The sequence below is a fragment of the Symphalangus syndactylus genome, chromosome 12, assembly GCF_028878055.3.
Source record: "Symphalangus syndactylus isolate Jambi chromosome 12, NHGRI_mSymSyn1-v2.1_pri, whole genome shotgun sequence".
NCBI lineage: Eukaryota > Metazoa > Chordata > Mammalia > Primates > Hylobatidae > Symphalangus > Symphalangus syndactylus.
The window spans coordinates 49,970,258-49,982,139 of record NC_072441.2 but is presented as its reverse complement, the minus strand read 5'-3'; the positions used below and the strand labels follow the sequence as shown (position 1 = coordinate 49,982,139).

Genomic DNA, 11,882 nt, shown 5'->3' with positions numbered 1-11,882 from the left:
AAAAAACTGTTGAGAGGTAGCTCTTAAAGCCGAATGTGAAAAATTCATAATATAGACAATTGGGAGCCCACTATCTTAAGGACTGAGACTGCTATTTTGAGTAGTTACAAAGATTCTGGACAGATTATAGAGAAGAGTAGGAAGATCAGTAGAAAATACTGGAAGAATTACAAGGGAAGTATCAATATGACAGTTTTGGGTGAACTTCATGCTGGATAAATAAATGGAATAGACTTCTAAGGGAAGACATAGCAATAATGAGGCATATTATGCGGAACCAGGCAGGAATAGAAGAGAATGAGTCCAGTTTGATGGGGGACAATCACTTGAGTGGGGTTGTTCTACTCAGAGAGGAGAATGTGAACAAACTATTTGAACCCTGCGTTCAGATTGGCTCTCTGAAATCTAAAGCTATAGCCATGACCACAGTCTATGCAAAATAACAAATCCAGAATTAACCTGAAGCCATGTGTTGGGAGTAATTCTTATGAGATTATGGATATCTGCTTCATGGGTCCAAGAGCCTATTCCCTCCACAGCACCACCCTTGGCCTTGAATGATGAACAAAATAAATAGAATTTTAGGCAGCTTATCCACATTGTCTCCTATGCCTGGCACACACATTTAAACCTAGAAGCTTGCATACACTAAAGCTCCCAAAGAACTTAGCATCAGTTTATAATCCTGGACTGCAAGCCTGACTTCAAAACACAGAAGAACTAAAAAATAAGTTTAAAGCCCTAACATCTAGAAGGCCTGTATAAAACGAGGCTATTGTGGCCAACTTCTGTACTTTGAATTTGCCCCCTCTCCCCACTTTCCTCTCCCCGGCACATAGGCTGGTGCCTGGAGTCCCTGTCTGTGTAACAGCTTCTTACCTCTGCATAGTGCTAGCATAAGCAGACGTGAAATGAACAAGGTCAAAATCCCAAATGACCTACAGTTTAAGGTCATTCACTCAGACCACAGCAGGTAAAAACCAAACTCACATGGCATAAAACAGATCACTGCCAGTCTCTAAGTTTAAAACCAAAACCAAATTATACCACAAAATCTTAAATTCCTCAAATGGCCTAAACTTTTTCATGGGCAATTTACTCCCCAAATTTTATTTATCTTTGCAATGTTCCTAACCGATGCACCAGACATCTAGTATATACACGTGGTCCCAGGTATGTATTTCCCTGCTTTAGTTTCCTTGGGTATCTGGTTTTCATCTATTCTTTTAAACATGGCTCTTCTGATCTCCATCTCAGGAATTATTTTTGATTCTTGAAAAAAAGAGTTGAAACATTGGGCTATTTTGACAACTTACATAGGATCCTCAAATTCTGGAACCACCATTGTTACAGTACTTTTCTAAATAAAGCCATGAATAATTAAAGCCAAATATTAAGTATATAATTTGAAAGAAAATCATATAGAAAGAATACCTGTAATTCTATCATATGGAGATAATAGTCAATAACCATTTATTTTCTTTAGAGATGTATAGACACATTGTGTATATGTCTGTATGTATATACATATATTTTATAAAACTATAATAGTTGACAATAGCATGTATTGACATTTTCTAGTTTTAAAATAAGAATATATTATTACGGGCCGGGCGCGGTGGCTCACGCTTGTAATCCCAGCACTTTGGGAGGCCGAGGCGGGCAGATCACGAGGTCAGGAGATCGAGACCGTGGTGAAACCTCGTCTCTACTGAAAAATACAAAAAAATTAGCCGGGCGTGGTGGCGGGCGCCTGTAGTCCCAGCTACTCGGAGAGGCTGAGGCAGGAGAATGGCGTGAACCCGGGAGGCGGAGCTTGCAGTGAGCCGAGATTGCGCCACTGCACTCCAGCCTGGGCGACAGAGCGAGACTCCGTCTCAAGAAAAAAAAAAAAAGAATATATTATTATGGTGTAAAGTTTGTTAACAACCAGATGTTATTTATATGATATTTTCCCTTATTTGATATTTAGGTTGTTTCCCTTTTTAAAACAATTATTATAAACAACTCTTTAACATTATTTTTAATTCAAGGGGACAGTTAGTTCCACCTGTAGATATTTATTTTTCTACCCCTAAATTGTTAATTGTATTGTATTGAATAACCAATCCATCATCTATGCACTGATTTGAAATATCTTTATCATGTACTAAATTCATATTTGTGTCTCGAATTTTTATCAGATTAGTGTTGCAATAAATCCATAGTCACTGACTTCAGCCAAGTCCTTATTACTTATTTGTATATCTTCATGCTTGGCTTCCACTTTTATTCTCCTCAGGTATTAGTTTGGAACTTCACTACAGTCAATGCTTGCTTTTAATCTTGGTGCTAGTCCCTTAACTTCATCATCAGTAAGATAAAAGCCACAAGTGTGATCTCTGCAACACCTTTGTATTCATTTCCTAAGGCTGCTATAACCAAGTACCACAACCTTGGTGGCTATGACAACAGAAATTTATGCTATCACAGTTCTAGGGGTTAGAAGCTTGAAATCAAGGTATGAGCAGGGCCATGCTCCTTCTAAAACTTGTAGAGGAGAATTCTGTCTTGCCTCTTCCTAGCTTCTGGAAGCTCTTGGCAATCCATGGTCATTCTTTAGCTTGCAAATGCAGCATTCCAATCTCTGCCTCAGTTGTAATGGCCATCATCCCTCATGTCTCTTCACATTGTCTTCCTTCTGTGTGTGTGTGTGTGTGTGTGTCCAAATTTCCCTCTTTTATAAAGATTGCAGTTGTATTGGATTAGGGCCCCACCGTACTCCAGCATATCATCTTCACTAATTACATCTGAAACAGCCTAATTTCTGAATAGGTCACATTCTGAGGGAGTGGGGTTAGGACTTGAATATATATTTTGGGGGAACACAATTCAACCCATAGAAATCTCTCTTCCAACCACACACTACCCACATCTGCTCTCATTTCACTCTCCTTCTTTTGTATTGAAGGATGATGGCTTCTTTCTGTTCAGGTTAATTTCATGTTTTTGTTCTTTATTCCAATGCCTTCTATGTGTTCGGAGACTTTGCTCTATCAACCAACCACTCTTTTTGGTATTTTAATCTTCTGCCTTTCCATTAAAAACTCCCCTGCATTCCGACAACATGTCACTCTCATGTCCCTTTCTTACCCCTCTCCTATTCAAGATACCAAAGTTATCCCTTCCTTGAACTTGAACCCCTGTTTAGTCATAATTACATCTTTCTCTTATTCTTTATATACTAGGTCTCTTCACTTCTATCAAGGGCATTAACTGCTTAGGGTTTTCATAAAGAATTGCCATTGTTGTCCTTTGACATGAATCATTGCGTGTAGAGGACAATTAAAGAAAATCAAGACTGAGTTAAGATGTAAATATTGATTCATTTTGATTTGATTTTTCTATATGGTGAGACATAGAGTCTAGTTTTATTCTTCTGCATATGGTTATCCAGTTTTCTTAGCATCATTTATAGAAGACGCTACTCTCTCTTTATTGTATTTTCTTGGTATTTTCATCCAAAATGGGTGGGCTGTAAGTGTGTGGATTGATATTTGAGCTCTCTATTCTGTTCCATTGTTTTTATGCAGTACCGGCTGATTTGTTGTCAGGTAGTGTGATGCTTCCAGTTTTGTTCTTTTTGTTCAAGATTTCTTTGGCTATTTGGCGTCTTTTGTGGTTTCATATTAATTTTAGTACTTTTTTTCTATTTCTGTGAGGAATGTTATTGGTATTTTCATAGGGATTGCACTGAATCTGTAAATCACTTTGGGTAGTATGGTCATTTTAACAATATTGATTCTTCCAACTCATGGCCATAGAATATATTTTTATTTAAAAATAAAGCTACTACTAGACAAAAAAGCTATGAAGCTACTAGAACAAAACACTAGAGAAATGCTCAAGAACATTGATCTGGGCAGATACTTTGAATAAGCCTCAAAAGCACACAAAATAAAATCAAAACTAGATAAATGGGATTACATAAAGCTCAAAAGCTTCTGCACAACAAAGAAAACAATAAAAAATTGAAGAGATAACCTATATAATGAGAGAAAATATTTGCAAACTATCCATTTGACAAGGAATTAATAACCAGAATATATAAGAAGCTCAAACAACTCAATAGTAAAAACCCAAATAATTGAATAAAAAATGGGCAAAAGATCTGAACAGACATTTCTCAAAAGAAGACATACAAATGGCTAACAGATATATGAAAAAATGGTCACCACCACTAATTATCAGAGAATTGCAAATCAAAACCACAATGAGATATCATCTCACTCCAGTTAGAATGGCTTTTACAAAAAAGACAGAGAATAGCAGATGCTGGTGAGAATGTAGACAAAGGGGAACCCTTGTACACCATTAGTGGGAATGTTAATTAGTACCTTCTTTTTTCAAAAAGACAACTGCACTTGTATGTTTCTTGCAGCACTATTCACAATAGCAAAGTCATGGAATCAACCCAAATGTCCATCAGTGGTAGACTGGATAAAGAAAATGTGGTATGTATACACCATGGAATATTACACAACCCCCAAAATGAAATTAAGTTCTTTGTAGCAACACAGATGCAGCTGGAGGCCATCATCTTTTAAAAACATAACTAGTGAGATGGCTGCTGATGCTGTGAAAGTGCTGCTGTGATTATCATCCTGATTACAACAGGAATATTTTGGTTGAGAACAGTAAGGGTTGAAACTCAACCACAATTGCCCCAATTATGAAATCCTACAGTCTGGAATGCATGTACAGGAAACTAACGAATATAGATGAAGAAGAATACAAAGAATCTGAATGAACTGTCCCTCCTGAAAGCTCCATAAAGCGGTCTGCACCAACAGACAAATGAACAAGGAGTAAAAAGCAAGAACCTCAGGATACTCAAACCAAAATCAACCACTCTTGCAAAATCAACACAAAACCAAGACAAGCATCTGAAGATATTTAGAAACAGTTTTACAGCATGGAACATCCACAAGTAGTGTATAAGCTTTACTGTCTTTTGGAATTCTATAGGAATGTCAACAGAAAACTCCTGATAGAAACAAGGTTCTATAGGAAAACTGCTAAGAAGAAGTGGCCAATTATTTTTTCTACCATGTTGAGTGAGGTTTTGCATTTCTCATTCCCAATGATCTAATCCTGCATCTTTTCTTTCTACTTCTTCCTGGTGTTTAAGAAGTTCAGCTTGGGCCAACGCATGTTTTTTTGCAATCGGTGTATAAACTGGATGTTTCTCTGTTGGTTTCATTATTGCTGGTTGTGTATTGGGTACGTTAGGCATCCTCACACTGCCTGGTGGAGGCTTGAAGGGATTGTTGAGATCCAGTCCAAAAGAAAGGAAATCAATATATCAAAGAGATGTCTGCATTCCCATGTTTACTACAGCACTATTCACAATACCCAAAATATAGAATCAACCTAAGTGCCAATCAATGGATAAATGAATAAGTAAAATGTGGTATATAAACAATATTATCCAGCCATAAAAAGAATAAAATCCTGTTATTTGCAGCAGCATGAATGGAAGTGGAGGGCATTATGTTAAGTGAAATACAACAAGCACAGAAAGACAAATATAGCATGTTCTCACTCATACGTGTGAGCTAAAAAGGTGGAGCTTATGAAGATAGATAGATTTCCAGAGGCCAGGAAGGGTGGCAAAGGAGGGAATAAAGAGAGACTATTAATGAGTACAATTATACAATTACTAATAGATAGAAGAAATAAGACCTGGTGTTTGATAGATCAGAAGGGTGACTATAGTTAACATTAGTCTATTAAACATTTCAAAATCGCTAGAAGAGAATAATTTGAATGCTGCTAGCATAAAGAAAAGCTAAACATTTAATGTGATGGATATCCTAATTACCCTGATTTGACTATATGAATGTATCAGATTATCACATGTACCCTGAAAATATGTATATCAATTATGTCCCAATAAAAAATAATTTTTAAAAATATGTAAATGTTGGATAGCTGGCTCAAATCCTTCCTGAGTATCCAGTTTTTTCCCCATTAACCTGACAGTGTTAGGTTAATATTCATGAATCAGGAGAATCATGATGGCGTGCCTTGGATGCTTGGAATGTCCTTAAATTGTGGTAACAGAGAATTTTAGATACATTACGTTATAAATAATTGTTTTGTTACACTAACCTTAAGCTAACAGATTTGAGAACTGGATTAAGTTATCTTTCTATCCCCAGGACCTAGCAAAGTTTGGAACCTATTAGGTGACCAATAAATATTTTTTGATGAACGGGATCATGGATAAGCAAATGATGTCTATTCTGAGATAGCTGGTGTTACAAGATGATTTGTCCATATAAAGATCTGTTTTACACACTGATTTCATTAATGCAGTACTTTAACCAGGAAACAGGCCATTCAAGGTAAAAGTTATATAAAACAAAAGAAAATGGAATTTTCCAAACAGATATTCTGTGAAGCATTGTTCATATACTATAGGAGGTAAAAATAAATTACTTTTAAAAAAAAGTGCTTGTGTGTAAATAAGTTTGGGAAGGACTGAGCTTTTTTGCCCCTTATTTATTTAGGTCTTTCACATCTTTACTATTTTATTAATATTATTTTTAAATTGATAGATAAAATTGTGTATATTTATGGTGTACAATATACATATGTTATGGAATGACTAAATCTAGCTAGGAAGGTTTTTCTTTCAGTGCAGAAATTCTTAGAACTCACAAATTATTTAGATTTGCATTTGGCTGCATGTGACAGAAATCTGATTGCAAAGATATAAACAAGTAGGAGTTTATTTTTCTTATGTAGAAAAATAAATGCAGACACAGGCATCCAGAGTGGAATGTCAGTTCCAGGATGCCCCCAGTGTGCAGTCTCCTTTCTGAATTCTCCTGCAGCCTCCCTGGCATAGTGTGGGGCTTTCTTTCTCATGCTCATACGGTGGCTGCTGCACTTCTAGGCAGGAAACACCGGAAAGGGTCCAGGGTAGAAGGTGGAAAACAGGAAATATGTCCCTTTATTTCTGGAAAGAAATATATTTTTCTTAGTTGTCCACTTAGTTAACTTGTGCTTATGTCTCACTGCCAGGAAATAATAGGTCATGCAGCTATCACTAGCTGTAAGTGAGTCTGGAATAAGGAGTATTTTTAATTGACGCATTGCTGCCCTAAAGCAAATCAAGGATCTGTTGGTTAAGAAAGGAAGAAGGAATGGGTACTGGTCTGGCAACCAACGGTGTATAAAACTAAGGTGAATTGTGACTTCCCAAAAGCGGGAATATAGTCATATGTGTTATTTCTTCACCCTGTTTTTCAAGATTTCCTTTGAGAAGGCTTTACAGGCATTCTGGCAAGAATATAATTGACATCATGACCGGAAGGTGGCCTGTCACTGACTTTAACATTCCCAGCATATAATTCTGTCCTCTCTTAGGTAAATAATCAGAGACATTAGCTTTTTTCAGACTGCATTTCTGAAGAATATGGGACTTACATTTCTTAGGTTACAATACTCTAGGAAGGTCTAGGTCAACTGATAAGGATACTGCCATATCAGGGAATGATCTCAAACAGGAACACATAAGGATCTATTTAAAGCAAACAAACAAACAAACCCTAAGTAGAGCTAATCCCTGCTCTGTCTGGCTTCTTAATTCTCACAGTGAATGAAGTAAACTGGAAAAAGTATCCACCAAGATAGTTTTTGTCTAACTGAGGTGGGATTGATGGTAGCAATGGTTTTGATTTGTTTACTTCTTCCATTAAAGACACTGAGTCTATACTAGCCTTGGCATAAATCATGTGTGGAACCAACAGTGTGCCAGTTCTGAGCCCAGGTCTTTAGAGGCCCTGTGTGTTTCTTCTTGTTGCCTCTTGCTGCTCTCTCTTTGCCATGAGAATAAGGCTGGATGAGCCTGCTGGTGAGCAGTCATGTGGAATAGAGCAAGATGGCACAGGCTTGTGAGCAAGTTCATCCAGGGTTGACTGTTTAATTGCCCTACAGCTGGCAACAGACACATAACTAAGTCTTGATGAGCTCAGCTTCGATCAACAAAATGCTTAGTCAACCTAAAGACTTGTGAGTAAGAAGAGTTTATTGCCATATGCCGGGGAGTTTTGTGTTTTCTGTCATGGTTGTTACATGGCATTACTGTGGTAACAGATAACTGATACACTAACCCAGTTGAGAAGGGGTGTTGAACAAGTTGTGAATAAATTGGAGTGTCTGGAATACCATTACTTTCCTAAAAGCCCCTGCTATTGTGTCTCTTCTCTGCATTTCTTGCCTCAACTTGTTTTGAAAATTGCATCCTAACTTGTATATGAATCTCCTGAATACTCTTTGCTCCTTATTTAGTATTATCGTTACCACATCTCCTGAATGTTGTAGGTAACATTAATCTTTTAAAAATAATTTTTATTTTCAAAAATAAATATTTTAAAATCATATAATAAGCACTTCTGTCCTACCACACAGAATGGGTAGTTCTTAACATTTTGTTATATTTGCTTCAAGTCTCCTGTTTTATGATAGCGTACTCCTACATGTAAAGTTGTGACCCTCTGATATCCCAACTCCCCAATCTCATAACCCTTCTCATTCCTGGAGTCAGCCATTTGACAGATGTAGTGTAAATCCTGCCAATGCTTTATAAAAATACGTTAACATACTATGTTTATAAATAATTATTTTAAAATGTAGGTTTTATTATTATTTGGGTATGGTGAGGCCAACAGATCAGGACCCAATTGCCATTGAAAAGATAGTTTATTACAGTTCCCAAGGGGACGGCTATACCTCACCATGCAGGGGCCACAAGGGGAAGCACCAAGTCAGTCAGAAGTCAGAGAGAGCTAGGGGAAAACACGGGCAAAGTCTTTATTGTGGGTTCTGCAGAAAGAAACAGGTGAGGCAGGGTGAATAGGTTTAACATTGACTAATATGAATAATTTCAGCTGGCTCAAGGGTATAGGGGTTGTCTCTAGCTGTCTGGAGGCCCTGGGGTGATTAGGGCAGGGGAATAGTGGCTCTGAGTGAAAGAGCCCTATGGGGGCCATATAAAGGAGGTGATGGTGGGGCGTCTGGGCTCCGGATTGGTTGGTTTGCATACGAAAAGTACACTCACAGGAAAGTCTTTTACTGTCTCTAGCAACTAGCTAGCCTTGGGAGGGCCAGTTTCTTCAGGGTCAGCAAAGCCCCCACCGTGTCACAGCATCAGAAATACCTTATTTATAGATATGCAATGTTGTAGTAATCCTGTTTTTTCATTTTCTATATTTCTGATGCCAAAGTGCTGATCTATTAAATCAGAATCTTTAGGTAGGGGGCTCATGAATCTTCACATTTAATAAGTTTACTGAGTGATTCTTATGGACAAAAAACTTGAAGAATTGCTTATGCAACAGTGCTGGAAAAAAAAACCCTTTCTTGTGTATTTTTCACATTTGTTACACAGATAAGTAAAACAGTAAAACGGATGTACTTAGGTGGAAATAAAGAAAATACTTTAATTTACCTGTTCATTTATTTACTCACTTTTTTGTTCAAATGTTTATTTACTATTCATAGATGACAAAGGATAAAGTATAAAATGTAAAATGTAAAAATGCATGCCAGGCGCGGTGGCTCACACCTGTAATCCCAGCACTTTGGGAGGCTGAGGCGGGTGGGTCAGGAGGTCAGGAGATTGAGACCATCCTGGCTAACACGGTGAAACCTCGTCTCCACTAAAAATACAAAAAATTAGCCGGGCGTGGTGGCGGGCGCCTGTAGTCCCAGCTACTCGGGAGGCTGAGGCAGGAGAATGGCGTGAACCCGGGAGGCAGAGTTTGCAGTGAGCCAAGATGGCACCACTGCACTCCAGCCTGGGTGACAGAGCAAGACTCCTTCTCAAAAAAGAAAAAAATGCCAAAAACACAACTTGAAGAATTCATGGAATCTATTTTCAAAGACAGGATATGTTTCTCAAGTATTATTTATGCCTGTCAGATGATGACTCAATGCTCCCTGCAATCAGGAAACAGAGGAACATTGCGCTGGAAGAACTGCCCACAGGCATCCCCACCCCCACGCTTTTTGCAGATTTCTTTTAAACAATCCCGCACTAAAACAAAACTAACTTATCCTTAAACCGGTTTAGGATGGGAAATTTTGTAGCCTCCTTCAAACATTACTTCTAGTGCGAATAATACCATTTCCTTCAATACAAGTTCCTGAGTTAAAACAGATACAGATTCTTTATCATGGAAAATGCAAGGAAGTGGGAGGTGGGGGGTGCTGTACAGCCCATCCTGCCCTGAGAAATATGAGAACTATTAAGAGGCTGATCAAGCTGGTTCACCTTGTTTTTCTTTGGTCTCCTTCAGTGGTATGTCCACATCAGTATCATAATGTTTTATTTGGTTCCCTATAACTCCCAATCTCTGCTAAGGAAATGTTCTCGAAAACTCATTCACATCAATGGCAAATGATAGATAAATGCACAATATCTTACACTGTAGAACTGAAGTGTGGTACTTCAGATACTGTTAGTGGCAGTGAATCTGCACAGGTCTGCAATCACCTCAATTCTTGCCTCCTCAGAAGAAAGAATTTGACCGAGGGCCATCAGACAGAGTGAGAGATGGAGGCAAGTTTTAGAGCAGAAGTGAAGGTTTATTAAAAAGCTTTAGAACAGGAATGTGTGAAAGGAAAATAAATCTTGGGGCCCCCTAAATCACTAAGCTAAAGGGAAAAGTCAAGCTGGGAACTGCTTAGGGCCAACCTGCCTCCCATTCTATTCAAAGTCACCCCTCTACTCACTGAGATAAATGCATATCTGATTGCCTCCTTTGGAAAGACTAATCAGAATCTCAAAAGAATGCAACAATTTTATCTACCTATGACCTGGAAGCCCCCTCCCGCTTCAAGTAGTCCTGCCTTTGCGTTGAGTTGTCCCGCCTTTTCTGGATAGAACCAATATTCACCTTATGTATGTGGATTGATGTCTCATGTCTCCCTAAAATGTATAAAAACCAAACTGTGCTCTGACCCCATTGGGCACATGTCATTAGGACCTCCTGAGGCTGTGTAATGGGTGCACACCCTCAACCTTGGCAAAATAAACTTTCTAAATTGACTGAGACCTGTCTCAGATACTTGGGGGTTCATAAATGAAAGGAAGTAAAGTGCACTTGGAAGAGGGCCAAGCAGGCAACTTGAAAGATCAAGTGCACAGGTTGACTTTCCCTTAGGGTTTGGCATGCTTCCGGGATCTTGTGTTACTTCTCCCAATTCTTCCCTTGGGATGGGCTGTCCTCATGCACAGTGGCCTGCTAGTGCTTGTTGGGGGGGCATATGCACAGGCATTTACTGGAGTTGTATGCATGTCCTCTTGAGATTTTTTTTTTCCTCTTACCAGTCAAGTGTTCCTGTAAGGTTACATATGTCCGTTAAACTCTACCATTTTGCCTTAGTGCACATGCTTGAGCCCACTCACCCAACTCCTGAGATCTTATTGGAAAGCTGATCAATGTTTCAGGTTTTTCTTTTTTCTTTTTTTTTCTTCTCTTTTTTTTTTTTTTTTTGAGATGGAGTTTCGCTCTTGTTGCACAGGCTACAGAGCAATGGCACAATCTTGGCTCACTGGAACCTCCACCTCCTGGGTTCAAGCGATTCTCCTGCCTCAGCCTCCCAAGTAGCTGGGATTACAGGCGTGCACCACCACCACTGGCTAATTTTGTATTTTTAGTAGAGATGGTGTTTCACCATGTTGGCCGGGCTGGTCTCAAACTCCTGACCTCAGGTGATCCACCTGCCTCAGTCTCCCAAAGTGCTGGGATTACAGGCGTCAGCCACCATGCTTGGCCTCAGGTTTTTCTATTGAGGGACTGCTTTTCCCTGGCACTGGCTGAGACTAA

General features: G+C 38.7%; 1 pseudogene; it reads right to left on the bottom strand.

Moving 5' to 3' along the window:
* Positions 1–508: 508 nt before the first annotated feature.
* Positions 509–8,600, bottom strand: LOC134734822 (secretory carrier-associated membrane protein 1-like; annotated as a pseudogene).
* Positions 8,601–11,882: the final 3,282 nt, after the last annotated feature.